This window comes from Protopterus annectens, chromosome 2.part1 (assembly GCF_019279795.1).
Source record: "Protopterus annectens isolate FY-2018-M chromosome 2.part1, PAN1.0, whole genome shotgun sequence".
NCBI lineage: Eukaryota > Metazoa > Chordata > Ceratodontiformes > Protopteridae > Protopterus > Protopterus annectens.
The window spans coordinates 1,991,779,296-1,991,799,120 of NC_056729.1; the positions used below are offsets into that span (position 1 = coordinate 1,991,779,296).

Here is a 19,825-nt window from a genome sequence, read left to right on the forward strand (position 1 = left end):
CATTTCTAAATCTAAAATCTCAGAGGGTTGTAATTCCTCGGTTAAAAGTAACGTTTCTGAGTCTGAGGCTGCTTGCTTCGCAGCTGCATCAGCTTTTGCATTTCCTTTTGAAATTGCATCCTGTTGTTTTGTATGAGCTAAACATTTACAAATAGCTACTTTAGTAGGTAACTGAATGGAATCTAACAAGTTCAAAATAAGTTGCGCATGATTAATCGGTTTGCCAGTAGATGTTATCATTCCCCTATTTTTCCATTGCTGTGCAAAAACATGCACTGTAGAGAAAGCATACTGACTGTCAGTATATATGTTCACACATTTATCTTTCGCTAGAGTACAAGCCCGTGTTAAGAGTATCAGTTCTGCTGCTTGAGCAGACAGGTTATGCTGTAAGGGTTGGGCTTCTAAAATCTCTGTATCTGTGACTACTGCATACCCTACTAGATTTTTCCCTGTAGGACCCTTTCTGCATGAACCGTCCACATAAAATGTCACCTCGGCATCATCCAAGGGCATATCAGTGAGGTCTTGTCTGGGCAAAGTTATTTGCTCAATTTCCTGCAGGCAACTGTGCGGTGTGCCATCCACAGGAGTTGGAAGTAACGTTGATGGATTTAATGTTGTACAACGTTCAATTACCATATGAGGTTGGCTCAGCAGTATGGTCATACATGAAAGATGTCTAACAGGAGATAGATATGCTATTTTCTCTTGCAGTAAAATTATCGCGACTGCATGAGGCACTCTCAATGTGAGAGGGTGGAACAACACCACTGAGGCTGAAGCCTGTACTGCCATTGCAGCTGCGACTACTGCTTGCACACAGTGAGGCAATGATCGTGCCACTGGATCTAACTGTGATGAATAGTAAGCTATGGGGCTTTGCTTATCCCCATGCTGTTGTGTCAAAACTGACGTCATGTATCCCTGTTTACAATCTATGGTCTGAAAAAATCTTGTGGTAATTTGGAAGTCCTAAAACTAGTGATGAAGCTATCAATTGTTTTAGTCTGCAGAAAGCTGTTTCTGCTTCAGGTGTCCATTGTAATACATCTTGTGCTGCCATTGGTATTTTATATATTAAATCAGCCAGTGGAGCAGATTCTAAAGCATAGTTTGATATCCAGCTTCGACAAAAATTAGTCGTTCCCAAGAAGGACATCATTTCCTTCTTGGTTGCTGGTTTGGGTGCCTGTAAAATCGCTGTTTTTCTGTCTTCATCTAATATTCTACCTTCATTGGATATTACATATCCTAGGTATCTAACCTGTTTTCTCCAAAGTTGTAATTTACTTTTGTTTACTTTGTGTCCTTGTGCTGCTAAAAATTTCAATAATGCTATCGTATCTTCCCTGCATTGATGCTGGGTAGGGGCTGCTAGCAAGATGTCATCTACATAAAGTAGAATCTGACTACCTCCTGGTGGAGTAAACCCTGCCAGTTTGCTTGCCATTTCTTGTGCAAATATCGTTGGACTTTCACAATATCCCTGCGGTAGCCGAGTATAGGTATATCTTTTACCCTGAAATGTAAATGCAAACCAATACTGGCTATCAGGATGTATAGGTATTGAAAAGAAAGCATTGCTTATATCTACCACAGTAAAATATTTTTGTTGTGGTTTCAAATAATTCAACAAGGTGTGTGGGTCTGGCACCGTAGGTGCTCTGGGTATTATTGCATTGTTTACAGCTTGTAAATCCTGTACCATCCGCCATTCCCCGTTTGCTTTTTTAACAGGAAATAGAGGGGTGTTACTTGGTGAATCAAGAGATTCTACCAGTACTCCTTCCTTGAGTAATGCTGCTATTATAGGCTTGATTCCTTGCTCTGCATCTTTCCTCAAGGGGTATTGTCTTTTTTGTGGTCTAAATGCTGATTTTGGTGTAATAGTTACTGGTCCTGCTGTTTGAATAAGTCCTACTTCTGATTTACCTGTTGACCAAAGAATATCTGGTATATCACACAAGGCTTTTTCTTCTTCTTCTAATAAGAATGCTTATCAGCTGTCTTCACTAGTTTGTAAGTGTACAGCTGGATGTGTCTGTGTTAGCCAATTCAATTTCTGTTTTTGTATTCCCTGTTCTGATAATTCTAAATCAGTTTGTTTTTCCCATCTTGTTACTTTTTCTCCTAAGTCTGCCCATCTCACATCCTTATTCTTTGTCAAGCTGACATGTGGTAGTCTATTAGATTTGTACAGTGTCATGAATTCCTGAGGTAGTGAACAGCTTACCACACTGTTTCCCTCAGTATCCCAATACAAGGTTCGTAATACTAATCTGTTAGCAGGATTTTTGAACAACTCTTGCTCATATTCTTTATCAGGTCCTGGCATGCTACAGTAGTATAGAGTACAATGTAACAAATGCTGTTGGTCAGTGTCAAGGGAGGGGCCTTACTGATGGCTATATTCATCAGTTCTTGGTTACTGCCCTGGACCAGTCGTAACTAGGTCCTGGCTGTACCAGTAAAAGTTTCACCCTCGGTCGCACCACAAAAGTATCCATTTGTCTTTGTGCTTCCATACCCTGCATAGTGGGAACTACCGCTATGCCAAATATCTGCATAAGATCTCTTCCCAGTAAGTTTACTGGACATTTTGCAGAAACTACAATTTTACTTTTCTGAGTCATACCTGAAACAGGGTCAGTTATTGCTATATCATGGGAGAGTGGCTCCTATATAGCTGTCCATTTGCTGCTTTCACTAATATATAGTCAGGTGATTCAGAATATTCTGGTAACTTTGAAGGGTGTATCAAAGTTCGTGACGCTCCTGAGTCACACAAGAATTTCACTTCCTTCCTTCCACCAGAAGTGTAACTTCGGTTTTGTGTCTGCCAAATAGAGCTCCAAGCTCAGTAATGCCAAATCTAAAATTTCACTTTCTTCATCCTCTACATCTGCTTGCACTTCCTCTGTTCCTTCCACTACATTTACGTTTGCCCTTTGTTTGTTTTCCTTCCCTGATGATTTCTGATTTTCATCACTATCATATAGTCAGTCCTCATCACCTTTATTTTCTGTAGTCGCCTTTTTATTTAGCCTGCAATCCCATGCTAAATGTCCTTTCTTACCGCACTTAAAGCACTCACCTTTCTTTTTTCTCTCTTCAAAATCTTCTGACCTTTTGTCAGATTGTCTATTTCCTGGGTATTTTTCTTACCCTTTTTACCTGACTGTACTACAAAGACCTCTGCTCCGTCTTCAGCTGTGAAGACCTGTGTCTTCTTTTTCTTTTTACTATTAAAGTGTCTTTCAGCATGTCTGGCATATTCAAGTAAGGCTTGTAGCCTACTTGTTCGATGATCTATCATATGCTTTGTAATAAAGCTACTGATAGGTGCAATGCAACCTTTCAAAAACACATTTTTCAGTTGCTGTTCATACGAGGTATCATGTGTCTGATTTTCAGGAATAGCCATACCACTATGGTTATTGAAACATTCCAATAATCTACCATAGTACCCATCTACAGTTTCATTCTCTTGCTGTATGCATTGATTAATGCAAGTCCAATCTGCTCTAGGTTTCCATTTTTCAGAAATTCGGTCTGTAAGACCTTTCACTCTGTTGTCTAATTCTGCGTCACTATGTGGGAGTGGTTTAAGCTCTGCATTACGAGGATTCCAGGTGCCACAAATCATGTGCCAGTCTGGACCCACAATCTGTCTAACTACCTTTTCTACTTCTTCCCCATTCAAGTGGTAACTTAGTCTCATACCTTGTAAATCTTGTAAAAATTTGTGTAATTAACTTTTGGATGAGGGATTCCCTCTGTAGCTTTCGAATATCTTCCGGTGTCCATGGTCTATATACTAGAAGAGTTGGGTCCTGCCCTTCCTGTCCTGCCTGAGGATTTGGTACCTCGATTAGTGGACAGATTTCTTCCTCACTCTCTTCTAGTGTGTTTCTCCCTATTTGATATAAGTCTGTGTCCCCAAGTGTTTTACGTGTCCGGGACCTAGTTTCAATAGGATCTCTAACAAATGGTTTTAGTGCTCTTGTAACTTCAGGATAACGTGGAGGTGGACCAGCTTGTCCTCCTGCTTCATATCCTGAAAAAGGCATTGGAGGGGGTGGAGGGGAGGGGCCGTCGCTATTACTGTATTATTATCCTCTTTGTCTAAAAATAATGTTTTTGCATTTTTAGTTTTCTGTTCCCTTCGGTTTACTTCCTCAATCCACCTGTGTGCCTGAGGAATGCCTAATCGCTGTTGTTTTTTTGCCTGACCTTCTGCGTCAGATTTAAGCTGTTTTATAAGTTTAACTAATGAAATCTTGTTTAATTTACCGTCAAATCCTTATTTATTAACCCATTTTGTATAATACCTTACATTATCAGTCCGTTGTAATTGCATATATTTTGCGTCATCAGTTAGGGGAGGATCTCGCGATTTTTTAGTGCACTGATTTCCCATTCTAAAAGAAAATGTTACGTAACCCTTTTCACCACATGGTATTTCAGTTCCTTACACAGTTTATCTAGAATAACTGCCTACCTTATTCTGTTTCCCTGATCTCTGACAAAATATACAGTAATTTCCTTTTGTCCCTGATCTGTATAACAAATCTCTGACAATGACATTTACTGTAACCTAGTCCCTGATCTAAAACAGAAAAAAGGCAAATATCTTCCTACCTGAGCCTCCTGGGTCGACCAGTTCGAGACCGCTCTTCGGCCGCAGATCAGAAAGTGGCCAGCCTCTCAAAACGACAATTCAGTCGGAGGTCTTTGTGTTTCAAGAAGAACCGTTTCGGTAACTTCTCCTGCGCAGTATTCGACCACCGATACACTCTGATCTGCAGCTTACCAAGGGAATTCCGGTTCAAGGAGGACCAAACTGTTAAATAAAAACAAATGATAATAACACAGGAGGCTCAGATGCAAAAGTTTACTAGTGTACACCAGGAGGCAAAAAAACATACAAGTACAGAGTTTTGTCTGACATGATGCAGGAAATACACAATTTTATATAGTCTTACATTCAAGCTGTGCCCACCTTACTGATGTGGTTAGTCACAGGGCACCTACAACACTATGGTCTACAATATTCTATTCATAAGAAAAAGCTGATGTTATACATTTTAAAAGTTTTCCCATGGGAATAATACAGCCTTGCAAAGCACCTGGTTCGTTATAATGTCTTTCTGTAAATGTTACTCTTTCAAGGTTTCAGGCCTGCTCGAATACAATAGTTGGTTCAGTCTTGTAATACACTTCTTTGTTCTTCTTGCAACTTTACTTTAGCAGCTGTGTCTTATCTTTGATAACATTCACAAGGCCAATTATCTAAGAGGAAAGAAGAATTTTCAGTGCTTTATACATTTAATTTCCTGACCCAGCAGATAATCATTAGTGAAAAACATAAGCTTGCTGAGCTGGCTACTGCCAGGGTCAGAGTTCAAATACACTACAGCTCCAAAGCTTCAAGCAATTACATGTAAAATCATTCTTATTGCCATATTGTAAATAGAATAAAATGCAATATATACTATTTGCTTTTAAACTAGCACTTTATACATGTTCAAATACATATTTTTCTAACACTCATACATCCATCCTGGATGTTGGATCCTCATCCAGGTATTCTGAATCACCCATATGGTCAACCTCACTGGGACGTGAAACCCCTGAAATTAACCATATGATTTCTCCAATTTTAATGGTGACAGAGATGCCAGGTTTTCTGCTGCTGTGATTCATATTTTATCTTATTCACAGAAACCAAATATTAGAACAATTTATCTCTGTAAATGGAGATTTACCATGTTGAGCTCCTCCAGAAGACTAGACCCCTTTTCAGTTCCTTTTTCTTCCATTCTGGCTTTCTTGAAAGGACTTTTTCACCAAGGATCCAGCTTCTCAACCATCAAGATACAATTATCAGCCACTTCCAATTTTCACATATGGCAAAAATCAGACTTCTATTGCTTCTCTAAAGATTTCAAAAGCTTTTCTGAAGGGAACCTCCCTATAAGACTACCTGTCATGGGATATTACTACCATGCTTCAGTCTTTAACAAACTATCCATTTGAGCCAACTCTACAGTAGATTTAAAATATCTTTCTTGGAAAACACTCTTGTGGCTGTCATGTCTGCAATGAGGATCTTAAAGTTGCAGGCCTTATCATGCAAACCATCATAGCTTTTTATTTTCATCAAGACAGAATATCTTTATTTATTTATTTATTTTAGCTTTATTGGATTTTCAATGTGTAAAATAATCACAACAATATTTATAGTCAGATTTATGAACATAATAAATGAAAAATTTTCAACTAAACCTCACACACAAAAGAAAAAAACTATTTACAGGAGTGTCCAGTAACCAGCAAGTCATTCAAGTTATTATACATTACATTAAATCTAAAATGCAGTTTTTTTGCTTGTCAAGCAGATCTGTTAAGTTTTGTCCATGCATTACAGCAAGAGGTAATCCTGGTTGTTCTTGACTTAATTGTAATGATTTCCATTTGATATTTATAAGTTCTTTGAAGGAGGGTGTACATTTGTTCTTCCAATTCTGAGTTACACCTCTTCTCGCTGTAGATAGTATAGACCACAAAATGTGATATTTTGTTTTTTTTAATACATATAGGAATAGGAGTGTTAAAAAAGATTAGTGATTTAAATAAAACAAATTTATCTCCAAAAAAAGCCTGTAAAATGAGATTAATGTCATTCCAATAAGGTGTTAAGACAGCACAGTCAAAAAAACATGTGTTGCCAATCTGCTTTAAATTCTTGTTTATATCTCCAACAATCTATGGAAATATTTCCAGGTAAAGAGATTCCATATAAGAGATGAAGCTGTATGTTTAGAAGATATTAAAATTCATTTTGTATCTTCTTCACTCAGAGGTCTATTATTTAGGATTATAGGAGGCTACTAGACTAATGGCCCTGGGGCCCTTACAAGCCTAGCCAAGACTTTATCCTCAAAAAAGAAACCTCAGTCAGCACCTGTCACCCCTGTCAATGAGGGACACAGGTGGAACCCCTGGGACAAATTTGTGGTTTCCCATCCACTCATCATGGTTATGCTTGAAGAGGGTCAGTGAGGCACTCTGTTTTATTATAGGTTCAAAAACTAGTACTAGGTTAACTGCCCTTGTGGACCATTTTAAGGCTAGTCAGTTACCCCATGTGAGAATCAAACTCTGCATCTTATGTCTGTAAGGTGAATACTTTAGCCATCATGCAAACCTCCCTGTGTTGGGTAAAATAGATCCAGTAACTGTCATTGTAACATTTTGTTTCTCTCCTCACAACTCTATATAATTTAGATAATAGGCCCTATCCCAATGTGTTTTGTTGCATTAAGAATATTAGATAGTCAATCAATTTTGGGATATGATCTCTTATCCTTGGTTCTGTTAACTTAATTTCCCCTTCTACATGTTGTGTGCAGGATTGTACATCTAGCCGCATGTCTTTATCTAAATTATATTTGTTTTTAATATAATCAACAGAATGCAACGTTTCATCTTTCATTAATTGAAACCAGTATAGCAGATTTTTCTCTTTAAATGTGATCATAGTTTCTAACTTTGAGGTGGAGATGTTATTTGGGTATATGCCATAGGAAATATAAGGAAGATCCATGCTTTATATGCCAGGTTTCTATGTATAATTTTTTACAAGCGTTTAATATAGTAGAAATGAAATAGGAGTCACTTGTTTGGTGACTTTTTCCTATAAGGTAATCCTTTAATAACCAATGTAGACGGTTATTTAATATGAGATAATTATTAGAAAATATATTATATTTAGAGTTTATAAAAAGATTTCCTAAAAGCTCTTTCCACCTAGTGTAAGTGTTATTAATCCAAAGATATTGTTTTATAATTGATGCTAATGAACATAATTCTAGATCTGGTAGCCCTATCCCACCTGCTGCTCAATCTCTCATATGATGGTTTAAAGCATTTATTGGTTTATTGGGATACCAGAGACATTTCAAAATTAAAGTGTTAAATTCTTTAATATACCTTTCTGTGGGGGTAATGATACTGATTGCATAATATATAAGATTTTTGGTAAGATAGTCATTTTGATTATAGATAACCTCTCCCATCGTGAAGAAAGTTTTATTCCATTTGTCTGTTGAATTCTTTATATTGTTTATACTGTTAGTATAATTCTGATTTATTACATCTTTCATGTTATCTGTTATAATTATTCCTAAATAATTAATTTTCTTCTCTTTGACAATATATTTGATTAATTTATTTTTGATTCTGTTTTTATTTGTATTTATAGGTAGGAATTTTGTTTTGTTATCATTAAATCTTAAAACAGATTTTCTTTGAAATGCATCCATTGCTAGCAAAACTACAGATATCATTGTCATTTAATGTCAGTAGGATGTCATCAGGAAACAGCTGAGATTTAGAGTTTAAATTCTCATTTATGTTAATACCTTTTATATCTGTATTTGATCTGAGAAAATTAGCAAATGGTTCCATAATTAGGGTAAAAAGCAGAGGTGAAAGGCTATCCTTGTTTGATTCCTTTCAAATTTTGTATAGAATCGAAAGTAAAAGTAACTATTTTAGCATATACAAAACAATCATTATAAAGAAGATTAATACGATTTGTGAAGTTACTTGAGAAATTATATACTTCTAAAACCAGCAAGAGATATTTCCAGTTTACCGAGTCAAAAGCACTATTAATATCATGACTCATTAACGTTGTTCTCTTGTGTTTTATTTGTTTAGTCAATTATTGTGCTTATTCTTTTAATATTATCATAAGTATTTCTGTTTAACATATAGCCAGTTTGATATTTGTCAGTCATGTAGGATAGAATATATTTTAATCTATTAGCATGAATTGCCATGAACAATTTATAATCTACATTCAAAAGTGAAATCTGCCTGTATAAAGAGCATTCAGAAGGATCTTTGTCAGTTTTTAAAATTGGTGAGATAAGGGTATATTTCCAGGAAAGAGGAACTTTAGCTAGGTCCTTGACAATATAAAAAAAAACTTTGTGTAGTATATCTAGGACTTCTTTGGGTAACAGCTTATAAAGTTCAGGTAAAATCCCATCATCTGGTGCTTTACTAGGTTTCACTTTAGAAATCTGAGTTTGAAGTTCAAACAGATTGGTTTGTCAATTAATTTCATTTGGTCATCAAATAGTTTAGTTTTTTTATATATTTATATTTGATAAATATTTTAATAATTTCTTCTGGATCTATTAATATATTATTTTGATTGGTTTAATTATAATAATCTCCAAATTCCTTTAGAATATCTTCTATTTGTATTACTTTTCTTTTCTTCATATGTGAGTAGACTTCTTTTATGTGATTGGACTTACTGAGTAATTTTGTGTTTGTGGCTAAATTGTGCATAGATTATGGGTTAATAAAGAAGTTATTCATCTTAAACTGCTCAAGGTGGATTTTAGTTTTAAGGTTTAAAATTTCCAAGTATTCGTTGTTTAGCATATTAACTTCTGTATTATTATTTTTGTCTGATTTTCTAATTTTAACTTATCAAGTTTTTCTTGTATTTCATGTAATTCTTTGTCCCATTGTTTTTTTATGCAACAACCAATTAGTAACTGTACCAAAAAAAGTTATGCTTTTAGTGCAGCCCATAAATAAATTTCGAAAATATCTTCTATATTATTAATTTCTATAAAGGAAATGCTTTCTTTAATAAAAAGTCCCCACCAAACCTTTCTGAATGCATTATTATATATTATACAATGCCTACCCTAAAAACGTGCACGCTGATTGGCTAGCCCAACCAGCGTGCCCGTGGTAAATCCCTCAATATACTAACGGAAAAAGGTCCGGTCGCCCGGACTTTTTCCGTTAGTATAAAACACTGTCTCGCTATGTTAAAGAGTTTAACATAGCGACACAGATTTAAAAAAAGCAACGGAGATCTCCGTTGCTTTTTTTAAAGCTGTCTCGCTATGTTAAACTCCTTTAACATAGCGACACAGTGTGTAAAAAGCAAAGGAGATCTTGCGATCTCCGTTGCTTTAAACCTGTTTAAGCTATGTTAAATGAGTTTAACATATGAGACAGTTTAAAATAAGCAACGGAGATCTCCGTTGCTTATTTTAAAGCTGTCTCGCTATGTTAAACCCATTTAACATAGCGAGACAGTAAAAAGCAACGGAGAACTTGCGTTCTCCGTTGCTTTTGCCCACAGTTCTGATGTACTGCGTAGGCATGCGCAGTACATCAGAACTGCCGCGGAACACCAGACAGGTGCGGAAGGGCAGCAAAGAGGCATTATACAATGCCATTATTTAAGAAAAGTAATCATTTCTTTTCTTAAATAATGGCATTGTATAATAGCAATAACCCACTTCTGGGTGTGGGTAATGCTGGATTTACCCACGGTTGTCTTTGTTTGGTCCCTCGGGCTCGGGACCAAACCACGCCAACCGTGGGTAAATCCAGCATTACCCACACCCAGGCGTGGGTTATTGCTATAATAACTGCCTGTTGTTGCCTTCATGCTTACCCTAGAATCTTTGCTTTTCTCTTTTCCTAGTTGAACTCTACAGTTCCCTACAAAATGGTGTCTACGGGACTGCAATTAGTTTCTCTCAAAATTTAAATAGAGTAGGTTGCACACACAAAAAGCATTTGTTAAGCTTTCACTTACAGTGCTTTGTAATTAAGTAGGTCACCATATTGGTCAGCCAAAGGGCTCTTTGTTTCTACTTGAGTGGTTGCCTCCTTCCCCTGTAACTAAGTAAATTGACTCTTACATTAAGAGCTGTAATACTTACCTTATAGCTTTAGGACACCTTAGGAAACCTTGTAAACTGCAATAGCCCCACTACGGTGGCCCTCGCTACGCTCGGGCTCTCTTCACTCCCCTCCCTTCCCCCAATTCCCTCCCACCCCCAGTACCTCTAAATTTATAGTACTATAGCCACTCCCCCACTTTCTAGATCCTATCTGCTTTCATCTGGGATAATTCCTCCCACCCCCATTCTACTACCTACATTTTAATAGCACTTATTAGCTTTCATCTGGCATTCTCCCATCCCACTTCCAGTACCTTGACCTCACCACTCTATCTTCTGGTGTTGCATCACCAGGTAAAACAGTTCCTTAACTCACTAGCTGAATCACAGATAATGATATACTCCTCTTTACTACCCCTCTTGTTCACACCATACCTCCTTACCTTGTATGAAAACCAGTTTCTCACGGGATTTCAGGTCCCAAAAGGCCATACTATCACCCCAGCTGTAATTCCTTCCACCTTCAACCATACTTACAGTACCAGATCCTATCCAACATCTTGTTCAGTCTATCAACATCTCAATCCCAGGCACATTAGCTCTAGATCCAAACACTACCACAAACTAATAAACACATTCCTGAAGTTCATCACCAAGTATAGACTCAGCTTAATACTTGGTGGTGATATTCACCCCAACCCTGGCCCACTCACTTCAGATACACATACCCCCTCTACTTGCAATCTAAGCTACAAACCTACAATTAATAGACCAAGTAACTGTATTCTAGTCTGTCATCTCAATATTGGAAGCATTAATAACAAGGTACATGAATTGCATGCACTTCTGGATGTCCACTCCCCTGAGATTCTCTGTTTATCTGAAACACTAAAGACAATGAAGTGTTACCACCTGGGTACAACATACACAGGCTGGATTGTGTGCTTTGAGGAAGGGGGTGGGGTAGCTGTACTCTATAAATCTGAGTTGAATGTCACCATAGATGTAATACAACCACCTCAGATTAATAACCCAGAGATTCTTGCCACCAAATTGCAACTTAATAAAAATAAATGCATTAATATCATCTGTATGTACATTCCCCCAGGTAACAATATATCTACATTTGAAGCTATCCTGCACTGGCTATCATGTCACTACCCCCAAGAAACCCTACTACTTGGAGACTTTAACATAGACTGGGGCACCTGTTCCTCAGAATCCCCAACCACCCATATTAACCTGCATGCATTTACACAAATCATATCCACCCCTACCAGGATAGGTAAACCCAACCAAAAAGAAAGTATACTTGACTGGGTACTCATAAACAGTCACCCCCAACTGTATACCTCTGGTACCCTCCTTAATGGGTTAAGTGATCACCTTCTTACATATGTAATTAAGCACAAAACCATTAATTCCCAACAACCCTTACTCAGAAAGGTTAGAAACAATAAAAACTTTGACCCTGCCATATTCCAACAAGAACTAAACTCATGTAATTGGTCTATTCTAAAACACCTCCCCTTAGAGGAAGCAGTAGCATACTTTAACAACAAATTCCTTGAGATCCTTGATTTGCATGCACCTGTTCGTTCAAAGAGAACCAAGGCAAAAACTGCACCATGGCTTTCTATAGAGTCTAAACTCAAAATTACCCTTAGAAACAAAGCATGGGTTTTATGGCGTTCTTCTAAAGACCCCCAAGGTCACATTAAGTACAGGCAATCCAGGAACGAAACCAAAAAAATCAATTTTACAAGACAAAAAACAATACTACTGTGATTTACAGACAGTAAATCAAAATAACCCTCAGAAGTTTTGGGCAGGTTTAAATAATCTACTACATCTTGGACAAACTTCAACCCCAATCCCTGCTACTACTATTGATAAAACCCCTGAAGATGTTTCTGATAGTTTTAACCAATTTTTTACTGAGACAATTCAAGCCCTAGCTAGCCAACTACCTCCTAGCTCCCCTGGTCGTGAAAGTAGCACCCCTAGAAACCTACTCATGTTCAGCTTCCAACCAGTCGCCACTTCACTTATCCGTACCTTGATCAAAAAATTAAAACCCACTAAACTTTCTCCTGATCAACTCCCTGCCGAGTACCTACACAAATCAGCTGATGCTATTGCTTACCCCGTCTCAATACTAATCAATCGATCCATAGTAGAAGCTAAAATTCCCACCATCTGGAAAATATCCTATGTAATCCCACTTCACAAAGGAGGCAGCTCTACTGAATTCTCCAATTATAGGCCAATAGCTATACTCTCTCCACTTGCAAAGATTATGGAAAAATGTATTCATAGACAACTCATGCACCACCTAATCCAAAATCGCCTTATGGCAGATACTCAGCATGGCTTCCGTCCTCATCACAGCACTACTTCAGCCCTCCTAGCCTTTACTAACACCATAAACCATAATCACAACAATAATTATATATCCTCAGCCCTCTTTTTGGATCTTTCCAAGGCATTCGATATGGTTGATCACCAACTTTTAATCCACACCCTGCAAACATTCTGTCTAGATATTGGAGCAGTCCAATGGTTTCAAGCCTACCTGAATGGTCGACAGCAGGCTGTCCTCTGGCAGAACAAACTCTCTAACCTTCTACCTAACACCCTTGGAGTACCACAAGGCTCTATACTAGGGCCCTTGCTGTTCTCTATCTTCATTAACGACCTTTATACTGTCATCCCAAAAGTCAGCTGTATCCAATATGCTGATGACTCTACTCTGATGTGCTCAGCCACATCTCCAGTAGAGTTATGGTCAGCTACCCAGACCACCTTTAATAGCATAGAAAACTGGCTTTCTGAACATTGCCTGATCCTAAATCCCAAAAAAACAAAAATGTTATTTTCAACAACACGTAGGTCTACCGCTTTCACCTTTACCATTAAATCAAATGATGGCACAATAATCTCCCCCTGACCCATCTACAAAACTATTAGGTGTCATCATAGACAATAATCTAAAATTTGACCTACATGTTAACCAAAAAAGCCTTCCCAACCCCTCCAGTTAAAATTGCCATAGCTCGCTCTCACCTTCTTTCAACCCTTCTGTATGCATCCCCTCTACTCTCGAATTTAAACAAGACTGTTCTTAACAAACTCTCAATTTGCTACAACCACATTGCCAGGTTTGCCACTGGGCTGCCTTTTAGGACACATCATTGCATCAATCTAAATCAGCTTGGGTGGCTTGAACTACCCAGCCTAATCCAGTATAACCAACTAATTATGGCCTATAAAATCCTCTATAATCCGGACAATACTCCTGCACTTAAAAATATTATCACCCCCTATAACAATCCTAGACCGCTTCGATCCTGTAACAAACTACTAATTCAGACTAGCAAAATTAATAACACAGCCGGTGATTCTCTCTTTGCAAACTCTGTAAGTAGATCCTGGAACTCTCTTAGGTTCATAGGTTCATAGGTTCATACTAGGCTATCTGCCCTAGGGCATTTATAAGCCTAGCCAGAGTGTGTTTGGCTTTCGCCACCCATTTTAAATTAATTTTGCTATGCCCTTTTTCGAGGTTAGTATACTGTGCCTCTGTCTAACAGTGACACAGAAGTGATACCCAGGGCAAACCTATGATCTCCCATCCACACATCAAGATTCCTCTTGAAGAGAGTCAATGAGGGACTCTGCCTAACCTGGACTGGGATTTTATTCCAGAGTGAAGGGAGCCTCTGGGTTATGAATCTGTCCCTCCAGCATGTCCAATTTATTTCAGTGCTGAGGTTCAAGTCTCTTGAGCGCGTAGCTCGATGGGATTTGGATTTTCTGAGGTGCAGCATGTCCATTAATTCCGGGTTGGACATAGCTTTATACGTCAGGCACAGATCGCCTCTGAGCAGGCGGTATGCCACTGAGTAGAGCTGGAGTTTCTTTAACCGGGCAGCATATGGCATCTGTTTGAGCCCTATGATCCTCTTGGTGAGGTAATTTTGGGGTCTTTCCAGTTGCTGCAGGTGTCTGGTAAGGTACATCCCAAAAGGGGCATTGTACTCAATTATGGGCCTGATGAGGGATGAGTGACCTCCCCTGATCTAGATGTGAATCCCTTCATGATTAGGTGGGCTATATAAAATGTTTTTCTAACCACTTTGGCCACGTAGTTGTCAAATGAGAGATTGCTATCAACTTGGGTCCCCAGGTCCCTAATTACTTATTCTGTACTTAATGGATTACCACCTATGTGGTAATTTGTGGGCACTTTGTTTTTGCCAAAGGGGATGACTATACACTTTTTGGCATTTAGCTTGAGGCCATGGCTCTGGCACCAGTTGTCTGTTTCTATGAGGCCCTTTTGGAGGATGCTTGTGTCTGTTGGAGAGTCGATTATGGCACCCAATTTGCAGTCATCTGCGAACGTAGTCAGCCACAGTCCTTCCATGTTGGCCTGTACCTCCGAGAAATATATACCGAACAAGAGAGGTCCCAGGACTGAGCCTTGGGGGATGCCACTTGTAACTGGTTTGGAGTCTGACATGGCTCCAGCAATTCTAACCATGTGGGTTCTGTCCTTGAGCCAGTTTGCAACCCATCTAGTGACATAGGGGTTTATATTTAAGCTGGTGAGCTTATCTATAATGCCCGAGTGGGGCATTGTATCGAAGATTTTTGCGAGGTCCAGGTAGGCTGTGTGGACCACCTTTCCCTCGTCAATGGCCTTGGTGACTGTTTCAAAGAAATCAACCAGGTTTAAGAGGCAGGATCTGCCCTTAACAAAGCCGAACTGGGTAGGATCCAGTGTCTGTAGGTCCCCAATATCTTTATTTATGAGGTCCATGATGATCCTTTCCATAACTTTGCAGACCAAGCTAGTCAGGCTTATGGGGCGATAGTTTCCAGGATCCGTTGAGGCACCACCTTTGTGGATTTCTTCCAGCTGATATTACCTTACTTTCCTCCTTAGGTCAATTTAAAACTAGACTCAAACAACATTTGTCACTTAACTGGCTATGTCAGTGTATCAAGCCTGGCTAACTCTCTCTAGAATGTGTAAAAATCTGTTAACCAGTTTACTGTGTATATTAATTTAATCCTGACTTGTGCTCAGGATTAACTGTAACCTGTGGAACTTGTTTAACTTGCTTACTTATGTAATCTCTGTAAATAGTCTGTTTGTAATATGTAATGCTGGTATTATGTAATGCTGTATCTGCTTACCCTTGGAGCTTTTCTCCCCGGGCCTCCGCTGAAAATGGACATGCATCCAGTCGGATTATCCCGGTCAACAAATGTAAAATAAATAAAAATAAAATAAATAAATTCTTTGAAATAAGTTATATATGCTGCTATTCGTCTAATTTTAACATTATTATTAGATTTCAAAGCAGCTCAAAGGTAATTGCGCTGTGATCTGAAAGTGAACAGATTACTGCTGTGACTTTGCCTAGTGTATCAGTTAGGTCATTAGAGACATAAACTATGTCAATTCTGGATTGTGGTCCATGTCTATGGGAATAATGGGGAAAAATAATGAATTTGGTACTGAAAATTCATTTATGTCTCTAAGATGAAACAATTTATTAAATTTTAACAATGCCTTTGCAGATGTCTGTATTCTGCTTTTACCTATTGTATTAGTATCACTTGGTGACAATATACAATTAAAGTATCCTGCTAGATTGATATTGCCTTTGAGTTTTGAATTACTTGATGTTAAGTTGTCTATCTCGCCTTCATTCTTGCTCTATGGGTTCAGAGCCGATCCTCGGCTCCGACTCGGCCTTTTACTAAAGCTCGAGAGCTATTTACTGGCTCGAGGCCTCCCCATATCCCACAATGCTAGGCGTCAGATACCCAGATCTCGTTTGCCGCTTCAGCTACGAGGTTGCGTTTTTTTACTGGCTCAGGTCGTATTAATCTTTTTTTGTCTTTTTCAGCTAAATTTTAACTGTATTTTTCTTAGAGTTAGATTGTCTTTAACCTTTAGTATAGTTGTACTGTGTATCCCTCTAGTTTGTCCCACTTAGGAAACTCGTTTTTCTGTTAGAGAGTCCCCCCCGATTCTTCTCTATTAATGGCTAACCCCCTCCCTTTGTTGTACCTATAGGAGTAGTGTTTAGCCTTATAATTTTTATTGAGGTTGTTGTAGTTATTTTTATTAAGTGTGGGTGTTTTGTGATAGTTTTTTTCTGCTCGCTACTGTTACCTTATCTAGTGCGGGCGTGTGAGTGTGTCTGTGGGTCTTGTTTAAGCACTAGTGTAACTTTTTTTTTTTTCTCTCTTTGGCATCCCCGGACCAGTATGTCCAAAGATACCAAAGTTTCAGGCTTCAAGAAGTGTGACTCGTGCTGTTAGAAGATGTCTCTGACAGACGGTCACACTTCTTGCATTTATTGCTTGGGTCCCCTACACCTGCAGGACTCCTGTTTGGTCTGTCATGCCTTCAGCCCGAGAGTCCTGCAGGAGCGTAGGAACAAGCTTATCTTGAGAGGCCTACTCAAGCCAGAGGGACCCCCGGCGAAGACTCTATCGGGGAAATCCTCAAAGCCCGCCAAGCCGTCGGCTCCCAGTTCGGAGCTGTCGCCGGGCGGAACATCTGCCTCCTCTTCGGCTCCGGCTGGGGCTGACACCTCTAGACCTCTATCGGCTCCGACTTTAATGTCGGAACTGTCATTGGGCCAAAAAAGTTCTAGGTCCCCTTCCCTAGAATCGGTTCGCTCAGCTCCGAGGTCACCGTTGCTTCAGTCGGAACGGAGCCATAGGTCCCATTCCTCTCGGTTTTCCAGGTTATCTGACCATGACTTAGAGAGGCTGGTCAGTAGACTACTTAAATCGCAGGCCCTGGCCAAGATGTTAACCAGCCCTTCTCAACAGACTGTGGCTATCCCGGTGTCTTCAACAGTTCCTCCTTTGACTCCCCTTTTGTGTTTCTGAGCCGGAGCTGGTTGGGGCTCGAATCTTGGAAACGTCGGAGCCGATACCACACCTTTTGGCTCCTTTGTCAGCACCGATCACTTCATTGGTTCCTTCCTTGGAGGGATCTGGGCACTGGGACTACCTTGTTGGCTCCGAGGGGGCGAGTGGCATCGGACCCTTGTCCGACCCCGTTCTCTCTCTCGGGGCTTCGGCGCAGGTGAGCTCGGCCCCATCGGCCTCGGTGCAGGGAGGGGTTCACGTGTCTTCAGAGCGGGGACCCTCTGCTCTGCCTCACAGGGGCGCCTTCGAGGTCATGAGGAGCGTGCTGACTCCTGTGTCGGCTCCACGATCGGCCCCTTCAGCTCCTCCCCCCATGGTGCCTGCATCGGTCTCTGTCCACCCTCCTGACCCCAAGCGTGGAGTACAGACGCTCCAGGTCACCCCATTGGGTGTATCTTCCTCTTCCGAGGCCTCCCCTGATCATTCGGAGGAGCCCCCTTGGAAGAGAAAATGTAAGAGGAAACATGGTGACTCCCCCGAGTCAGTCACGTCTGATACCGACTTGGAAGTTTCGGAAGGGTCCCCAAGCTCCCCCTCTGAGGATGTCTCCTTTTCAGACATCCTAGAGATCCTTAGGCAGAGGAGGAACTGGACTGCCCTTAACCCTTCCAAGGATGAGTTGGTGTACCTGGACTTGTTTGGTTCTCGCCTTTCCACCTCCTGGGTGTCTCCGCCTTTCGACCCGCTCATGGAAGTGGTGGCTCGAAAGGCGTGGATAGCCCCGGACACAGTGGAACCAACTCCCTGCAGGCCCACAAAGTTCTTTACAGCCCCATCCGACAAACAATTTCTGACAAAAGGTGTCCCTGTTGATGCCATGGTGGTGGCAGCAGCCACTAAGATGGAGTTGGCTGACCCTTCGGTGCCTGTCCATCCACCTAATAAAGAATCTAGGACAATGGACAGGTACGGGAAGCGGATGTTTTCTTCAGAAACCTTTTCCATGCGGTCGCTGAATTATCTGTGCCATTTCACCCACCTTCAAAGGGATCGTCTTAAGGAACTGGGTGATACCCTTCAGGATCCATCAGCTGCGGGAGCTCAGGATAAGATTAACTCCCAGCTGGCGACCCTTAACTCTATCATCAACTCCTCCATGCGGCTCATTTCTTATGCAGCCGATTGGGCAAGTAGGGCCGCAGATACAGGCGTAGCTTTGAGAAGACATGCCTGGATGCGGTTATGTAACTTTGCTGACCCCTTCAAGGCGTCCTTCACCAATACCCCCTTCGATGGTTCGGCTCTGTTTGGACCACAGGTGAAGGATACCCTTACCAGGTGTGAGCAGGAAGGCAAGACTCTCTCTGCCATGGGAGTCCATTTTTCTACTCCCTCTAGACCATACCCTAAAGGTCAGAAGCATGGGAAAATGTGGTTCTGGAATCCCCAGGGAGTTGTGCCTGACACACGTGGTGAGTTTCCCTCCAGGGGCAGAGGAGGGAACAATAATAGACACCGCCCGAGGGCCAGAGGGGGTCCGCAAAATCAGGGTAGCAGAGAATCTTTCTCAGACAAACCCTTTCAGCAGCCCCGAGGGGCTGCCCGACTGTCCACCTTCGGAGGCAGTCGGGGGAAGATTGTCACTGTACCCAGAAGCCTGGCAACTCCTCACACGAGACAAATGGGTACAGTCTATCATATCCGAGGGTTACAAAATCCCCTTTGTCCACACCCCTGTACAAACAAACAGGTCCCTTCCAGATGTTCCACCCGGTCTAAGGGAACAAGCAGTACTAGAAATTTCAAAACTGCTAGACAAAAGGGCCATCCAGCCAGTCCCAGCAGACCAGCAAGGATCTGGGATTTACTGCAAGTTCTTTTTGGTACCAAAACAGACAGGGGACTGGAGACCCATTTTGGATCTCAGCAGGTTAAACAAATCTGTTCAAAGAACGAAGTTCCGGATGGTCACGCTTCAGTCCATTCTACCTTTTTTGGGTCAGGACAATTGGATGTGCTCCATAGACCTTCAGGATGCTTACTACCATATCAAAATGGACAGACGCTCCAGAAGGTTTCTCCGCTTCCGGCTGGGAGCCAGTCACTATCAATTCAGAGCCCTGCCCTTTGGTCTCACCACAGCCCCCAGGGTGTTCACCAAATGCATGGCAGTGGTTACGGCTCAA

At 40.5% G+C, this 19,825-nt stretch overlaps 1 protein-coding gene across 1 annotated transcript in view; it reads left to right on the forward strand.

Moving 5' to 3' along the window:
* The window catches only part of COL21A1 (collagen type XXI alpha 1 chain), a 4,597,064-nt gene that overhangs the window by 533,388 nt on the left and 4,043,851 nt on the right, over nucleotides 1-19,825 (forward strand). The window lies entirely within an intron of this gene.